This window comes from Manis javanica, chromosome 6 (genome assembly GCF_040802235.1).
Source record: "Manis javanica isolate MJ-LG chromosome 6, MJ_LKY, whole genome shotgun sequence".
Classification (NCBI taxonomy): domain Eukaryota; kingdom Metazoa; phylum Chordata; class Mammalia; order Pholidota; family Manidae; genus Manis; species Manis javanica.
In genome coordinates this window covers 76684022-76700561 of record NC_133161.1, presented here as the reverse complement: position 1 = coordinate 76700561, position 16540 = coordinate 76684022, and the positions used below count along the sequence as shown (strand labels likewise).

Below are 16540 nucleotides of genomic sequence, written 5' to 3'. Positions count from 1 at the left end.
AAAACTGAAATGGACAGCAAAGTGTCCCTCTCAGAGTCTTGGTCAGACAGAGTAAGGGGAGACAAAGACTTGAGTGGGAATTAAATTTAAGCAATAACACAGTCTCAAGACCCAACCAAACATACAACCTGTGGATTAGGAGAAATACAAATTTGTATAAGAGTCCTATTTTCTAGGAAAATTAAACAAAACAAGCATGGGGGAGACAAGTGCAAAATAAGTATAACACAAGGCAGAAGGTGATATAGCACAAGAAGGTTATAAATAGATTCACAGGGAATTTGTAGAAGATTTTCATGGAAGACACATTATTTTAACCAAGTAAGATTCTCTCTCTGGGAAGACACGCCAAGCCTGTTAAGGTCTGGTCCCTCACTGTAACTCCTCTTCCAGCACCACTCAGCCCCATTCTCATATGTTCCAGCCCCTTCTTTCTCTGACTAACTCTTAAATCTCACCAATTGCTTAAGATTTCTTCCAGGCATTCCTTTCTCAAAAGAAGGACTAGTAACTCGTTCTCTGTGCTTCCCTCAGCAAATTATATATAAAGCACACATTATATTGCATTTGTATTTACCTGTATTTACCTATCTTCTTCATCAGCCAGTGAGGTTATTGAGCGAAGAAACTACCCTTTTCTCTTTACCCTTGTATGTTTAGAACAATGCTTGACACCTTTAGCACTAACCAAACAGATGTTTAATATACAAATGAGAATCTGAAGTCAGATCAGAAGTCTGATCAAAGTAAGAAACATTTTAAGAAAAAAAAACAGTGAGAAACTGTTTTTCAGTCCCCATATGTACATATATATGAATGTAAGTGTGTATGAACTAAACCAGGGCTCTACCAGTCTAAGCCAGATTTGGCCTGGCCCACTGTCTGGTTCTGTACGTAAAGTTTTATTGGGACAGCTACCCCCATTTGTTTCTGCAGTACCGATGTCTGTTTCACACTACCACTGCAGAGTTCAATAGTTGGAACAGAAACCACATGACCAGCAAAACCTAGGATATATTCCCTCTGGCTCTTTGTAGAACAAGTTGCCAACCCATGAGTGTAATATTTAGAATGATAATGTGTAATGTCTCATATAAAATCATATATTATGTCCTGGAGACAATTTATATTGGCTCAAAAAAGACCATTTTTTCTCCATGCACTTCCTAACTACTTTTTATTACCATGTTCCTCCCAAGACCCTACTCCACACCTGTCACCCCTATTGCTTAGCCAATGGCATACGCAAAGGACCTAGATTCTGTCCTCTAGGAACCCAGAATTAAGAACAAGAAAATATAACAAGCAGGAGCATTAGCAGTCCCCCTGCCTCCTGCAAACCACACAAACGATCGAGGAGGGAGTATATGTGGCAGAGAGGCAGTTCCCATGGAGTACGAATAAGAACATTAGTGAAAGTCAAATATATCTGGGCTATATTCATAGTTTTGGCCCATCAGTTTTCAATCTACTGCCAGAAAGTCTGAACAAGTTTGATCATCTGGAGAATTTGTGAAATGGTAGCATTCTGAGACTCATTCGCTTCTTCCCCAGGCAGTGAGGCTGTTGAGTAAATCAATGAATTAAACTAAGCAGATCAGTTAACAGATTTGAAATATTCCCACAAATCTGGCCCGTGCACTCTTCCCTACAACTAGGCTGACCAGCCCTTCCCATCAGCTTCTTCCTCCTCTCAGCAGGCTTCCACTCGTCCTGTCACTTGAGTACTCAGATGTGACTCTCCCTGTATGTTTACTGTCCTTCATTTGCCACATGCAGAGCAGGACATGCATGTACACATCTGTCCTGTTTTGTTGGGACTTTACCATTTAGCTAATGATCAGGATGAAGCTAGTAAGGTAACTGCAGTTAAGTCCAAGCTTCCCACAGTGAAACGCAGGGGTGGCAATATGCAATTATTACAGGATTTGTGCTGATATCTAGGGTCCAAGGAAACTCGTTTTCTTCATTTCCAGAGGAGTTTTTGTTAATCTTTTCCTAGTACTAAAAAAAGAAATACCTTCCAAGATAAGGCATTTATAGTTGCTACAGTCAATTTATCCCCAAAGAAAGTAGCACTCTTATCTGCTCTGAGTCCGCCTTCCTGGAGTGAATACAAATGCTGTCACCCAAAATAACTTCTGGTTAGCTTCCTGCCGTGAGATCATTTCAACGCAGATTTTTTAGTTGAAGAATGCCAATGGCCTTTACACGTAGCATGACGTAATGGTTAAGAGCTTCTATTCCTAAACCAGACTGCCTGGATTCAAATCCCAGCTCTACTGACTTCTAGCAACATCATCTCTTTCCATCTCTGTACCTCAGTTTCTTCATCTATAAAATGATGGTGGTAGGGTTTACTGCATGAGGATGTCAGAAGGATGTAGTGAGTTCATCTATCTAACATTCTTAGAATAGTGTCTGGCATATAATGTGCCAATAGTATTATTTCTACTCTAGATTCATCTGTGTATTTCTAGAGAGTATACTTGTGCTACACACTGTCCAGCACAGAAGTGAGCCTATCCTACTAATGGCAGAAAAATTGTTTTGAACAAAATGCTGCTTTATACTTCTGATCACAAACATACTCTTTTCTGACATGGAAAAAAAGCTAAGATTTCTAGATTGTTAACTTTATGTTTTTTCATTAGCAATGGAGCAATTCACTCATGGCTCATATCTTGGTTGTAATTTAAAGAGAAATTGTGATATATATAGATGTGTGTGTATGTGTGAATAAAATACATGCAAAAAACTTTTCTAACAGAATCTGAGCAAGTTATTTGTATATGTTACTGTAGAGCAGCAGAAAGAATTCCACAAGCCACATGAGAAAAAATCTGTCTCATCATTTTGATCATGTAAGACCAACTGCATTCTTTCAATAATCCTGCATATCTAAATCACTATTTAAAAAAATAGTATAACTGGTTGCAATAGTGGAAAGTTATTAAAAAGTGTGATGGGCTTCACCAGAAAGCAATGGCTCAGTATTCCTATCTCCTAGGAGCTAATTTTTCTAGCATTACATTTGTTACTTGATTTCATTTACTTTGTGCACTTTCATTAGGAAAAGTTTCTTTTTGAAATCACACTATCTATATCTTTCCCCTTAATAACTTTAGAAACCGCCATCTAATTTCTGCCAAATTTAACAGAAAGGACAGAACCTTGAATCTTCCCTGAATCTCCAAAGATATATATTGATATATAGATATGTAGATATATATTTAGAAACACTCCAAAAATAGCTTTCAAAATAATTCAACACCCAGTATGGTCAAATCAACTTTCTTCCAACAGTGTCAGACCTTCAAAAACAATGGGCCACACACCTTGCTTTGATTTTTTCATCAGTTATTCTTTACACCTTAGCGTCTGTCTTCCCCTGGAACTACTACATAGAAAAGAAAAATCCTCTAAGGGTCATTTATGGCATCCTTCTTGGCAAATATTCACAAAGTGGCCTTTTCTCTGCCCTCATCTTCACTGAAACTGCTGCAATGATTTGATAGGGTCAGTTGTCACCAGATCTTGATAAACTTACTCCTATGACGACACTTTTCTGAGTATTTCTGCTTTGTCTCCTAGCCTAGCTGTGCTTTCTACACATTCCTTCAAACCCAGGCATTCCTAAGTTCCTATCCTTGACTGCCATCCTTTACAATGTCATCTTTCTCAGTGAGCTCATTTAATACCATGGTTTTGGTCATTACCTCGACAAGTGTGACTCCGTTCCCAGCTTCTCCAGAACTAGTACCCATATTTCTAGCTGCCTACTGGATACGTCTCATTAAATATTGGCTGCTGAAACTCCAAAATTTAACTCATATCACCTTTCCTCCCCCAAACAATCTCCTCCTCCTAACTTTCCACTTTGTTTGTGACTTCATCTATTTTAGTCCCCTGGGTTTGAATCCTAACAGTCATCTTTGATTTTTCTCTCTCACTATGCAAAATCAATTACCATGTCCTTTTCATTCTTCTCATGAAATGACCCACAATCAGATCCTGTCCTTCCAGTTGCCAGGACTGCTACCAACATTACATCACCCTTGAACTTCTGAACTTGATTTCTAACAAGCTCCCACTCCAGGGTCTCTCCATACTGCTCCATCTGATGCATCCTTGCGTATGCATGCTCACACAGGTGTGCATTCCCCCACATCCTTCCTGGCTCATGGCTTCCATATTGTTATTCCAATGTAAGGTAAGAAAGTCTCTCCAGAAGCTACCAAACACCATGCAAGCTCTTGCTAGATTTATTTTTTCAAGACTCTCCAAAACCTAAAACCCACATTTTTGCTAGATCCCCAATCTAGCAAAATGGTCCACTCAAAGTTCCCACAGATAAAGTTTGAGAGTTTCACCTAACCTCTTGTTCACCTTTACTTATTTGATTACCTTCTTCCAATAATATTGTATCAATTTTCCAATGTCTACATTAAATTCTACTTTCTCCATCGTTTTTTCCATGTCTCTCTGAAGCTACATAGACCCTGTTTATATTACAAATATATATAACTAACAATATTCAATCAGATTTGATAAGCAAAAATACCAGTTTTATATGGTTTAAACTAATATACTGATTGTTTGATGTAGAGATCTGCCTTTTAGATCTAACCATGGTACTTACTCATTTTATGATCTTTGACAAGTCAGTTATGTCTCTAATTCTTAATTTCCTCATCTGAAAATATGGTTTAATTGGGTTTGCTATGCCTATCTCATAGGATTTTTGAATGTGTAGAAAATAAGTCTGAAAACCTTAAGGGATAATAATAGCATGTACACTAAATGTGAATACCTTGGTGGTGAATTTCTGTGTCATGTTCCAGGAATTAGTCTTCAATTCCAGTCTTCAGTTAGGAACATAATAGGTATTCAAATAGCTATTAAATGACCTTGAATGGATACATCTAAGAATTTGAATCCATATGTTTATTCTTTCTTATATGGCCAAGGGCAATGACTCAGTCTGTTTTTTATTCATTATCACCAAAGTCTGCAACAATGACTAGCCTATAGTAAGTAATCATTATGTATTGTTGAATTTAGTTTAACTGCATTTTTCTAACACACTAAGGATTGGCAACTTATAAAACTCAATAAACATGGAATTGGAAATAAAAATCCTTGTTTCCAATAGTTACATTGACTTGAAGTGTTGAAGGGTTAAATTATAAGATGTGCATCATTTTCTGAATGGACAATCTTTCAATTATTAAAAATATACATAATTGAGGGTCTTCCACATATAAGATATATTAAGAGACACAGAAGGTAATTGATGAGATTGCTGGCCATTAAGAGCCTACAAGTTAGCAGAGAAGAAAAAAAAATGAGTAATTAAATTTTAAGGCCATGTGTACAAAGTCCTATAATGTCAGGACTCAAGCACTCTTAAGTATGAGGCAGATCCACTCTGGAGGAGAGGAAAAATCTAAGGCCGATTGAAATGAAGTCTGGGGAAATGATCCTGGGTACAGAGGCAGCTAATGTCCAAAGAGCATGGCAAGTTCAAGTGCAATTTAAGCAGAAGATTTTAGACCACAGCTCAACAGATATGGTATTTTATTGATATTAAGAACACAAACAATAGTAAGAGCGAATTTTTTGAGTGTTACTATGTGGCAGGCAACATCCCAAAGATTAACACAGGTGTGCATCCTCACAACATTCCTATGAAGTGGGTATTACTATGCCAATTTCTACATGAACAAAGTAAGGCTTTAAAAGATGAAATAACTTTTGAATGGTCACACAGGTAGCCAGAGGAGTAGATGGCATGGCAGGTGGTGACTAGGAATTAAGGGCCACTTAATTGAGTGGAAAAAAGATGGAAGATCATCCCAGGTGAACATTCATTTCGCAGAATAGAGAAATAACCAAAGTAATATCTAGTGCCACACTCTGCAAAAGCAGAGTGCTAACGTGATCTAGGTAAGTTCTATGGACCTCAACAATAGCACTGGGATTCAAACTCAGAAGGAAACTGAAATGGTAGGCCACACAACAGAGGCAAAAGAGTATATAAACAGAGACTCCAAGGGGGAAGGTGCAGTGGGGAGACAGAAAAGGCTGGGAATTAGAAGACTACTCCCCAGCACACTAGCTCCCCAGTCTATGGAAAAAAGACTGAGCTTGAATTCCAAAAATTGTGGAAATGAGGCTCTTGTCATTCTTACTTCCTGGAAGGACCAGAAAGGACTCAGCCTGCAGTTGCTGAGCATCTGAAACAGAAGGGATGGGTCAACATCCAAAATTTAGGAGTAGACAAACATGGATTGTAAAAGGGCTTCATGGAAAAGATGATTTGACTTGGGTATTTAAAAACTAGAAGGACTTACAAAAACAGGGAAAGAGAAAGGGATTTCTAATGAAGCAAAGATGCAGCATGGAGATAGTGTTCCAGTTTTGCTGTGGCAAAAATATTTATTTAGGAAAGTAGCTGAAGAAAGTAGGAAAAAGAATGTAAGATTGGAGACTCCAGACAATAGCTGTTAGGACGAATGGTGCCACGGATAGTCCTGAGATAGTGAGGGGCATTTTCCTCTACCTCTAATTACTGATTGTGCAGGAATGATAAAACGATAGGTTAAAAAATCAGTTCAGTGTTAATTACGCAGCATGCAAATTTCTAAGGCCTTTGATCCCTCTGTCATCCCTATTGCTCACTGATTTGCGCCATTTCAGTCTTGCATTAGTTCCTTCTCCGGGAGAAGTGCCAGGCAGGTCGGAGGCAACACTAAATCCATCAGTTCTGCTACTTGTTAGCAATTCTGTCATTTGAAACTGTGGATTAAAATGAATTGTGCAGATTACTTCTGGATTCCATTTCTCTCTCCTATGTCTTGCCCATCAATAACACAGAATTAGTCATAAACCATAAATCTCTTCACAGACATTTTAGGGTTAGGTAATTCAAATATTTACTTGTAAAAAGAAAGAACCTCATATTCCCTGAATGTCACACAGGAAATCAGCAGGCAGCTTCATTCCAGAACAAAGCCCTTGGATAACACACAAATGTCCTTCACAGACAAACACACACAGACAGGTGTATTTCCCTTCCCTACTAGTTTGGGATAGCTGGTAAAATTCTCATCATAGTTTTCCCTTTTCTCCTCGATCTTTCCCTCACAGATCATGTGTATCGGAATTTCCACACCCTCAGCTATCTCCTTGCTTTCTACCTCCTCCTCCCTTCTAATTCCCCCATCAACACATACACTGGCTCAGCTGGAGCCACAACTCCTTATTTGATACACACACTCCAATTTATTTTCTTCCATCATACTTAGTGGAGAATGATACGTGAATACTGTAAAAGCTTTTCTCAGATTTAAAGTGTGTGAGGTTTATCATTATTACTATCAGTAATGATCTCACACATTTTGTTGAAACGCTTGGAGGGGAGGCAGTAAATGAAGCAGGGAGGATAGTCTTTATTTGCCTATGTAGTTGGATGAAAGCTTTCATGTGATAGTCAAGCTTAATCGGCAAGAGACCACAGGAATTTGAAGAGCAGCACTGAAGTAGCTGGAACGGGAAAGAGTGGCTGGAAGAGCTGGGTGATGACAAGGTCCCCTGATGTGACCCTGCCTCTGTAGGCTTCAGTCCCCACTTAATACCAGATACTCCTGCTTGTGAATCGCTGCACTCCTCAGCACAAGTAAACACTATGCAAAACATTCCTCTTACAGACACCACATATAATTAGAAATTATAAGTCAGCCAAAAAAATACCCTACTGGTTGGCCTTATACTTTCTAAGATGCTTCAAATGACCTCCAACAGATTGTGACTTCTAATTTTTCAATATTAAGTTTGCTCCCTTATCACCATTGTTAAATATTTGCTAATATGCATGTAAACAGTCACTAATGCTGGGAAGATCTGGCCTGTAGCAAATCTTTCAAATATATTAATTTTTATATTTTTCAGTGCCTAATTTACAAGTACTCATTTGGTCTCATAACACTCCACAAAATAGGCATTATTATCCACAACTTAACAGCCGATAAAACCAACTCGTAGAAGTTTTCATGCAATGAATTAGTAGTTTATACAACTGGTAAGCTATGGAATATGAGATTCGAATAAAGCTGTCTATCAGTTTATTTTAATACTCCACACTGCCTTTCACAAATAAAAAGAAATCTTTCGTAGTGGGACTAAACATTACCATTTTACTATAAAAACTCCAATGTGTACATTATTATTTTATATAAATAATAGTTACAGTGTCCTGCAGAACATGTTCTAATTCCTTAAAAACACTCTCGTAAACCACATGTCCATCTTAAGGCATCTCAGGGAGAGAAGCAGCACAGGAATTAATTGCATTTTACAGACAAGGAAACTGAGTTTAAGAGAAAGATAGGCTTGCCCAAGGCTACATGATCACTAAGCAGTGGAAGTGGAACTAACCCTCAGGTCTTGCCAGCCTACTTTTCTGCCTATGTTTGAAGCAACTATGAGCTGAATTAAATTTCAAATTCAGTCTGACTTGTACTAAGTGATATATGCTATACAATACAGAAGAGTACTTACGTGGTACTGAAAGCAGAAGGCTGGGGGAGAAAAGTTAATGGATACGTGCCAATCCTTATGGGAGGTGTGCAAAAATCCTCATGGGCCGGCAAGTAGGCAGAAGAGGAAGACATTCAAGGTGATCTCCAGGGCCATGTGCGGGCTCATTCTTCCTGCAGACAGGTGGGGAACCTTAACTGAGCAAAGAGGGGAAGAACGCAAGGAGTTCTTCAGCTACAAGTCAATCTGACTGGCCTACTTGCCAAAGTTTGTGAAACTTTTCTTTATTAATTTGACGTAACAAACAAATCCCAAAGGGATAATGTCCCCAACACAAAAGAAAGTTATGTTTTGCTCAAGTAAATGCCACTTGGGTATTTTGATGCACAGGTGGATATCCCCAAGACATGATCCAAAGAGACCCAGGTATATTTCATATATGGCTCTGCCATCTTCTGCAGGTGGCTTCCAAGGTCCCCATGTCTGCCTTCCGTTCAGCCAGGAAGGAAAAAGCATGGAGACTACCTTATTGGGAGGTTTACATAAGCCATATTCCACTCATCTTCCATTGGCTGAATTCAGTCCCAGGAGTCTGGGATATGCTGTAAACTCAAGAAGACAAACTAGATTTGGTGACTAACTCACACAACTTTCTTTTACCCTATTGTTTTCTTTTGTGAACACAAATTTTCATATGTGTGTTTCTTTAAAATTGAATCCATATTTAATGAAATCCTCCAGATAGACTCATCAGAAAAAATAGTACTTCTTTTTATTATTGTGACAGAAGTCCTAAACACTATTCCTAGGCCCATAAAGAGTAGAAACCATCCAATTCCACTTCAGAAATAAAACTTGCTGTGATCCCTTCATAAATAGCAAAACTCACCTGCTGTATAAGATTTTAATTCAGCATGAAAATGGCAACAAACATAGCCTTGGGCTCAAGAGGATAGACTTAGGAAATGGAACGCTCCATGTGTGAATCTTGCCTGTACCTTTTATTGGTGAGAGCAAATGTTTAATATGTGCTTTCTAAGAATTGAGCCAGTGCTGAGCACTCCACGAACATTATCATAGCTAACTCTCAAAGCCACACTTCGAGGGTGAATTTTATGGAGGATTTTCAAGCTTGCTCCACTTACCCAAGGACACAACAGGATACAAAACTGGGCTAAGAACTGAAGTCTGAAATTCCAATCTGTGCTCCTCCAGTATTTCCGGAACATCTCTGAACACTGGCTACTTCACTTGTAAAACAGGATTAATAATACCTACCACATAAATTTACTGCTAACAATAAATGGGTGTGTATGTAACACAATGCCAGGCACTGTAGCATAATGAAGGGCTTGATTTGTTACAGTTATTAAGCATGGTAAATAACTGCTTCCTCAGTATGAGCCCCAGGGGTTACTTTGTCTATATTCAAACCAGTAACTGAGAGAAATCTAATAAAAATATTCTTTATGACACATCCATTTGGGACACAGATCTGCAATTTACAGAGGGGCAGCTTTGCTAGTAAGTAATAAGGGTCCAAACAGCCTCTGCAGGGCAGGCCATAATAGAAAATACAATCTTTAAAGCAGCTATAGAATAAAAAGAAGGTGAAATATAATAGCAAATCTATAATGAAACTCAGCATTGGCTGATCTGTCAATCTATAAACTGGCAGACTAGAAGGATAAATACTCTCATTATGATTTCAGCATGCCCCACTTAGTTCTATATGGTATCAGGTGTGCACATTTTCCCCACCATTTAGATGTTCCTTTGTCAGACTTGACATGAGAGCATTTCCCAGATTTAGAAGTTTCGTTCTGCTGGGACCATTCTGTAGGCAGCAGTGTGGCAGTGCAGTTAGCATCCTGGTTGAATGGCTGGGAGCTAAGGGCAGGAAGGAGCCCTTATTTCTCGGGGATGCTCAGTGCCCAACACAGAGGGTAGAGAGAGAGAGTGAGAAACTAGTGACTGAGTGATTTTATACTGGACTGTCTATGTGCAGTCAGTCCCCACCCCTCAGCTGACTCCTCTGCTCTGAGAAAGAACAGAAAGTGGAGCTATACCAGGAGATGCCAAATCCACACGTTTGGGCCCAGTAAATAAAAAAAATAAAAAAAATAAAGCATGGATGCTTTTGAGCAAAGTCAAGGAGAACAGAGTGGCATGTTCATGGCACTGTGAGAAAACCAGTCTGAGTGGGGCAGAGGTCGCTTTTAGGATATGAGCTACAAAGCTGAATTCATTTTGAGTATCAAATACAAAACCACTCTGTTCTTTAATACATTATCTCACTTTATTTCATCTTCACAACTTTGAAGATGTTGTTCTCATTTTATGGATGAGAAAAATGATATTCTGAGAAGTTAAAATGACTTGCCCAAGGTCACATACTTTATAAGCATAGACACACAAGTCATTTTTATTCTGAATCTAGTTTCCTGATGCTACTAGTGGGCAGTGGGGTGCACTGGAAGGTTTTTGAACTTGCCAACTCAAATAGCTTATAATTACATGATCCATGGTACTAGCAGTAGCCTAGAATACCGTTACTTCCTCAGTTACAAAATGTACCAACAGTTTAAATCATACCACCACTTCTTGACTCTGCATTGGTCAGAGGGTGGTTGTAGATGAAGGGCAGTAATGTTCCTCCGGGACACCCAGGCCTTTTCACTCTCAGTGCCCTTTGGTGTCCTTGTCTACCTCCTATACGAGTGTTGCTCTTCGCACCCACACCATGTGGTCAGAACTCCTAGGACACTCCGGTCTCCCCGGTCCCCCACACTTTCCTGAGCACTCCACATAATAAACCATTTAACTGACATCAATTCAAGATCCCACCAGCAGGCCGGCAAACAAGCACAGCTGGCACTGATAAACACTAACTGCTGACAATCAGACAATCATTAACTGAAAACAAAGAATAGAAAGGCTTTGGTAAATTATCACCTACTATCGAAATCACACCCAGGCTATCAACACAGGTTTGCCACAAGGAAGGTCCCATAATGAAAGAGCTGCAAAACAGCCAAGCCAGTAGTTCTTGAACCGTTAGGATTAAATGCTTTCCTCGACATGATAGGCTGCTGATTGTGGTGCCCAACTGCGGACATGAAAACAAACGGTACTTCTGGGTCTCTGGGCGCAGGCTACCTGTGGCTCCCTCAGCAAAAGGGTCGCTTCCACGTGAGAAAATAGCTTTAGTCTGAAGCTAACACCACAGCAGTCTTTAGAAAGCTAAAGAAAAAATCATAAATCATGCATGATTTCTGTTTCTAGAAGAAAAAATAATTCTTTAGTTGATTGATTACATATTAACTTGCCAATTCAGATGGAATTAGATCAGAAGGGTTTTAACTTTACCTGAAGAGAATGAACTAAACCTGCAATCCTCAAAGGGCTGTCCCAGACCAGCAGCACCCACATCAGCCGGCAACTTGCTGAAAACGCAAACTCTGGAGCCCCACCCAGTCTTCCACGTAGAAACTCTGTGGGTGGAGTGTGGCAGTTTATGGTTTAACAAGCCCTCCAGGTGATTCTGGTCATGTCTGACATCTATTGAATTAGGACAACTTGGATGCACCTTTTGAACCTTAACTAGAGAGTAAAATCCAAGCCGAAAGTACAGGCAGAAGACAGGAAAAATTAACTTATCACATAGGGCACAACAGTAAATGGTTAAGGTCTTTCTACTAGTGTTGTGATCTTTGGCAACTTACACATTCTCATCTGTTTCTTCAGTTTCCTCACCTCTAAAATGGGAATAATAATAGTATTTTCTGGTTCACTAGGACATTGTGAGGATTAAACAACACAGTGCTTGGGTTAATAAAATGTGCCTGACTCAATTGTAAGCATTCAAAAATATTGGCTATTATTATTAAAAGCTCAAATTAACATTAAAAACAAAACAAACAAAACAAAAAATATGCCACAAATGTAAGCAAACCAAATGTAAATGAGCGAATTAATCTATCAGGAGACAAAGCAACCAGATATAAACTGGGAGGAATATCAAACCAAATATAAATGAGAAACTCTACAAACTGGGGGGAAAAAAAGAAATCTTCCATTTCTCCCAATTGTGGAGTAACAGAAGATGTAGTTAATGAGATGTAATGACTATTTATTCCATCAATCCAGCTTCGATTGTGAGAAGGAAAAAGTAAATGTTACCTGCATTTAGAGTAACTCATTCTTATAGTAACACATGCTCTCTTAACCTGGAAAACTGAGACTGGGAAGCAGAAGATGAGATAAAATATCCCACAGCAATACTCTCTGCACTCAAAAATGGCAACCAAGTCCATTCAAAAAGCAAAAAAAAAGTTTTATTTTCTTTGGTAAGTAATTTTTTTTACCATGTTAAAGCATTGTTTTTTTAATAAATTTTTTTTACAGCTTGATGAATTTTCACATGTGTATACACTCATTTAAAAGGCAGAAATTTGTGATAAAAGAAAATTTTTCAGACAGCAGGCTTTGTTGTCAGTGAAAAACATAAAATAAGACCTAACCAGAATAAAAAGATGACTCTCTCTTCTATTCAAAATCAAGTTTTCATGGAAAGCTTGTTACCCAAAAACTGAATTTTTTAAAAAAGTAAGTCCATAAGGAAATTTCAAGCAATAATGCAAGATTTAAAAGTCAAATTTTTAGTGGTAGGTTTGTTCTCCCCTGTCCATCACGCTGCAACAAAGAACTGAGGTAGAGACACAACAGCAGGCAGAGGGAAAGCTGAATTTGAATACACTCCCAGGGAGGAGCTGGCGGGAGCCTAGGTAGACAAAGGCCTCAGTCTGTTAGTCGGGAAGCCTGTATATTGCTTTGTGGCCTGGAGGCACCTCTCTTGACTTACAAGGTGGGGCTATTCGATTTACAGGTCTTTCTACATAGTCACCCCTCTCAGGGAGCACACGTCCTTTCCCCAGGCAGAGGCGTGGTTTGGGCAGATCTTAGTTCCCTCCATTGGGATGTGGTTGGGGAGGAAGTTACTTCCCTGCAAAGCCTTTGTTGTCTCCACCTAGGACCCCGACCTGGGCAAGGTTTGGGCAGCTTTTTCTTTGAACCTTATCTCCTTCCCTTTTCCAGCTGCTCCTCTCTACCTTTCTACCTAATAAAATTGTGGCAGAGGCAGGCTGAGAGGTGATTTTGGTGAAGCAAGACACGCAGAACTTATTGGGTCATTTCAAAAATCAGTCGTATAACTGGCTGAAGACTTGGAAAGGCAGAAAGCAGTCCTTTGCAAGGACTTCCAACTCATTGACTTCATTCATCCCGAGCCCGCCTAGATTGATCCATCATCTTCCTCCTGGAGCAATGGAAATGATTTTCACCTCACCCATTTTTCTCCGTGGCGCTCTGTTCTTTAGCACATTGTGAACATGTCAGCTGGAGATGTACAGATCAGCTGTACAGTTCATATCTAATTCAACCTCTGCAGGTAGATGAAGGAAGAAACATATGTATATGTGTGGACTGACCTTGGCAGTCGGGCAAAGAGAACACAGTCATCTCTATCCCACCATTACCCGCCTCCCACAGTGTTTTCCAGACCCCTTCCCACATAGACCTTGTGAAAGCATGGCAACACTTCATTCACTTGAAAAAAATAATGCTAGGGGGCAGAGATAAATGTACCTTAGAGTTACTCTGAAGAGCAGGTGGTGCAGGAGGTAAATTAATATCCCTAGTCAGATCTGTTGAGTTATGAAGAAAGGTATTTTAGAAGATGAGCCGGTCTGAGTTCCAGTATCAGCTCTGCTCTTTGCTTTGCTACCTGAAACAAGTTCATTCCTGCCTCCGAATCTATTTCTGCATCTTTAAGGTTAGAAGAGTATCTGTGGTTTCCAAATATTTATTACTCATCAGAAGCCTTTTTAACTATATTTCTAGGTACCACTCCATATCTTCATTAGGTCACAAGAATTACGGTCCAGGATATCTATTTTAAAAAAATCCAGCTCTGGAATGGTTTGTAAATCACTGAATCAGATGATTGCTACAGGCCATTTTTGTCTTATATGTTGTGTGCCCAGCATTGCAGTGTCTTCCCAGCAGAGAAGAAAGAAGATAAGGATTTTACCCCAAAAAGCTTTTAAATGTAAATGGGAAGCAGTACTCTCCAGTTCTGGTTATCTATTACTGAGTAACAAACCACCCCAAAATTTATGGTTGAACATGATAACATTTTTCTAACAGATCTAGAATTTAGGCAGAGCTTGGTGAAGACAATTCATCTCTCCTGCACTCATCAATCTGGGGCCGCTCAAGACTGGGCGCTGGAGACATCTGAAGGCTTGTTCACAAATGTCTGGTGGTTGATACTGGATGTTTCCTGGGACCTCAGCTAAGTACTACCAGCTAGAGCTCTTCCACAAGGCCTCTCCATGTGGCTGCTTAGCTTCTTCACAGCAAGGTGTCTGGGCTCCAAAGGTGAGCATCCCTAGAAAGAGAAAGCAGGGAACCTATTGTTTTGTACCGGCAGCTGGCACTTCTGCTTCATTCTCTTCATGAGGATGTCACAGTGTACTGTCCAGGCTCAAGGGGAGGGAAAATAGACTGCCTTTTGGGGAGAGAGTACCAGGATTCTGGAGTCACAAATATTTTTGGAAAATATAAGTCTGCCATACCAATGAATAAAATAGAAAACATATGAGGGAGAGCAGTGGAAGGGAATAAGAAATCAGGCTGGATAGGTACAGTCTAAAGTCATAAAAGAACTTGAAAATCAAACAGAAGAGTTTAAACATTCATAAATAGGAATTTGAGACATTGATGGGTATCAAGCTAAGGTTTCTTTGATCAAAGGATTAATGAATTCCACCCCAATAAGAGATGTATACTGTAAATGAAGGTGAGCTTTGTACAAGCACTTTAGGGAAAGTGTTTTATAGGCTTGGAGATCTCTATTTCTTCTTTGACCTCTCACCATTTCTACAGCTGTGAATTTTGCAGGGAAGACAAAGGGAACACTGTGGGCTTATCTACCATATGCCAGGCATTTTTCACATATTATCTTATGTGAAGATAATCTCAAACAGTCAGAAGTCAGTATTATTACCCCCACTTTATAGATGAAGAGACAAGTTCAGAAATGTTAAATAATTAGCCCAAAGTCAAATAGCTCATAATTCATAGAGCCATGATTAAAACCCAAGTCTGACTACAAAGGAAGGGTTTTCTCACTGTCATGCTACATGGCTCATCATTTTGAAGATGAAAATTATGTAACATTATATATTTTATGCAAAAAGATAAACAATGTAGTAGACCCTCTCAACATATGTTTTAATGTAGGTAATGGAAAATGGTAGCAACAGAAAGAGTTGGACAGAAAGAAACAAAACTCTCCACTTTGGGCTTAGAATAAGAACTTTTTGAGGGAAACCGGGAAGGCTGAGCTCTACCCCATGGTACTACTCTCTATAATACATCTCCAGGGCCACACACAGAGATGTACCTGAATGACTCCAGAAAGCATATTCTCTAAGAACCAAAAGAAAACCACAGTAAAGTGGGGAGAATTTGTAGAGATTTTATGGTCTTTCATTATTCCCTTTCTATCAAAAACAGTGTTCTTTTATCATATGTCTTACCCTTGAAGCTGCATACATTGTCCTTCTGAGATTTAATCTGCAACCCTAAGCCCACCCAATCGCTGTGAACAGAGACAAATTAGAAGTGTGGCAGCGCTTGTTTTTAGAACTTCTATAGCAACTATTCACCCTGAGGCATCCAAAATGCCCTCTATTGATCGAAAAATTTTTTTGATATTACTATATTGCCAATGGAATTTATATTATAATAAGAAACTTGTGGGCATAAGGATAAATCTAGCAGGAGGGCTGCAGGCCCATTGAGAGGCTGGGGACCATGATCTCCATGGGCTAGATGAGAGTGCTCAGTGCCTCTTTCATGTGTAAATCCTTAAGATGGGAGCAATGTGACACAATGATGAGATATTCCACTGGTAGGATTTTTATAATTTACA

The 16540-nt window shown here is 39.3% G+C and overlaps 1 protein-coding gene and 1 long non-coding RNA gene across 4 annotated transcripts in view; one reads left to right on the top strand and one right to left on the bottom strand.

Moving 5' to 3' along the window:
- The window catches only part of LOC108402827 (uncharacterized), a 68431-nt gene extending 56415 nt beyond the window's left edge, over window positions 1-12016 (bottom strand). For both annotated transcript variants that reach the window (XR_001854550.3, XR_005056844.2), the window contains exons 1-2: window positions 11911-12016; window positions 8563-8714 (exon numbers count right to left, since the gene is read on the bottom strand). This is a non-coding gene — a long non-coding RNA (uncharacterized lncRNA). The remainder of the gene's footprint in view (window positions 1-8562; window positions 8715-11910) is intronic.
- Window positions 1-16540, top strand: part of GRM3 (glutamate metabotropic receptor 3) — a 217911-nt gene that overhangs the window by 87093 nt on the left and 114278 nt on the right. The gene's annotated exons all lie outside the window — the stretch shown is intronic.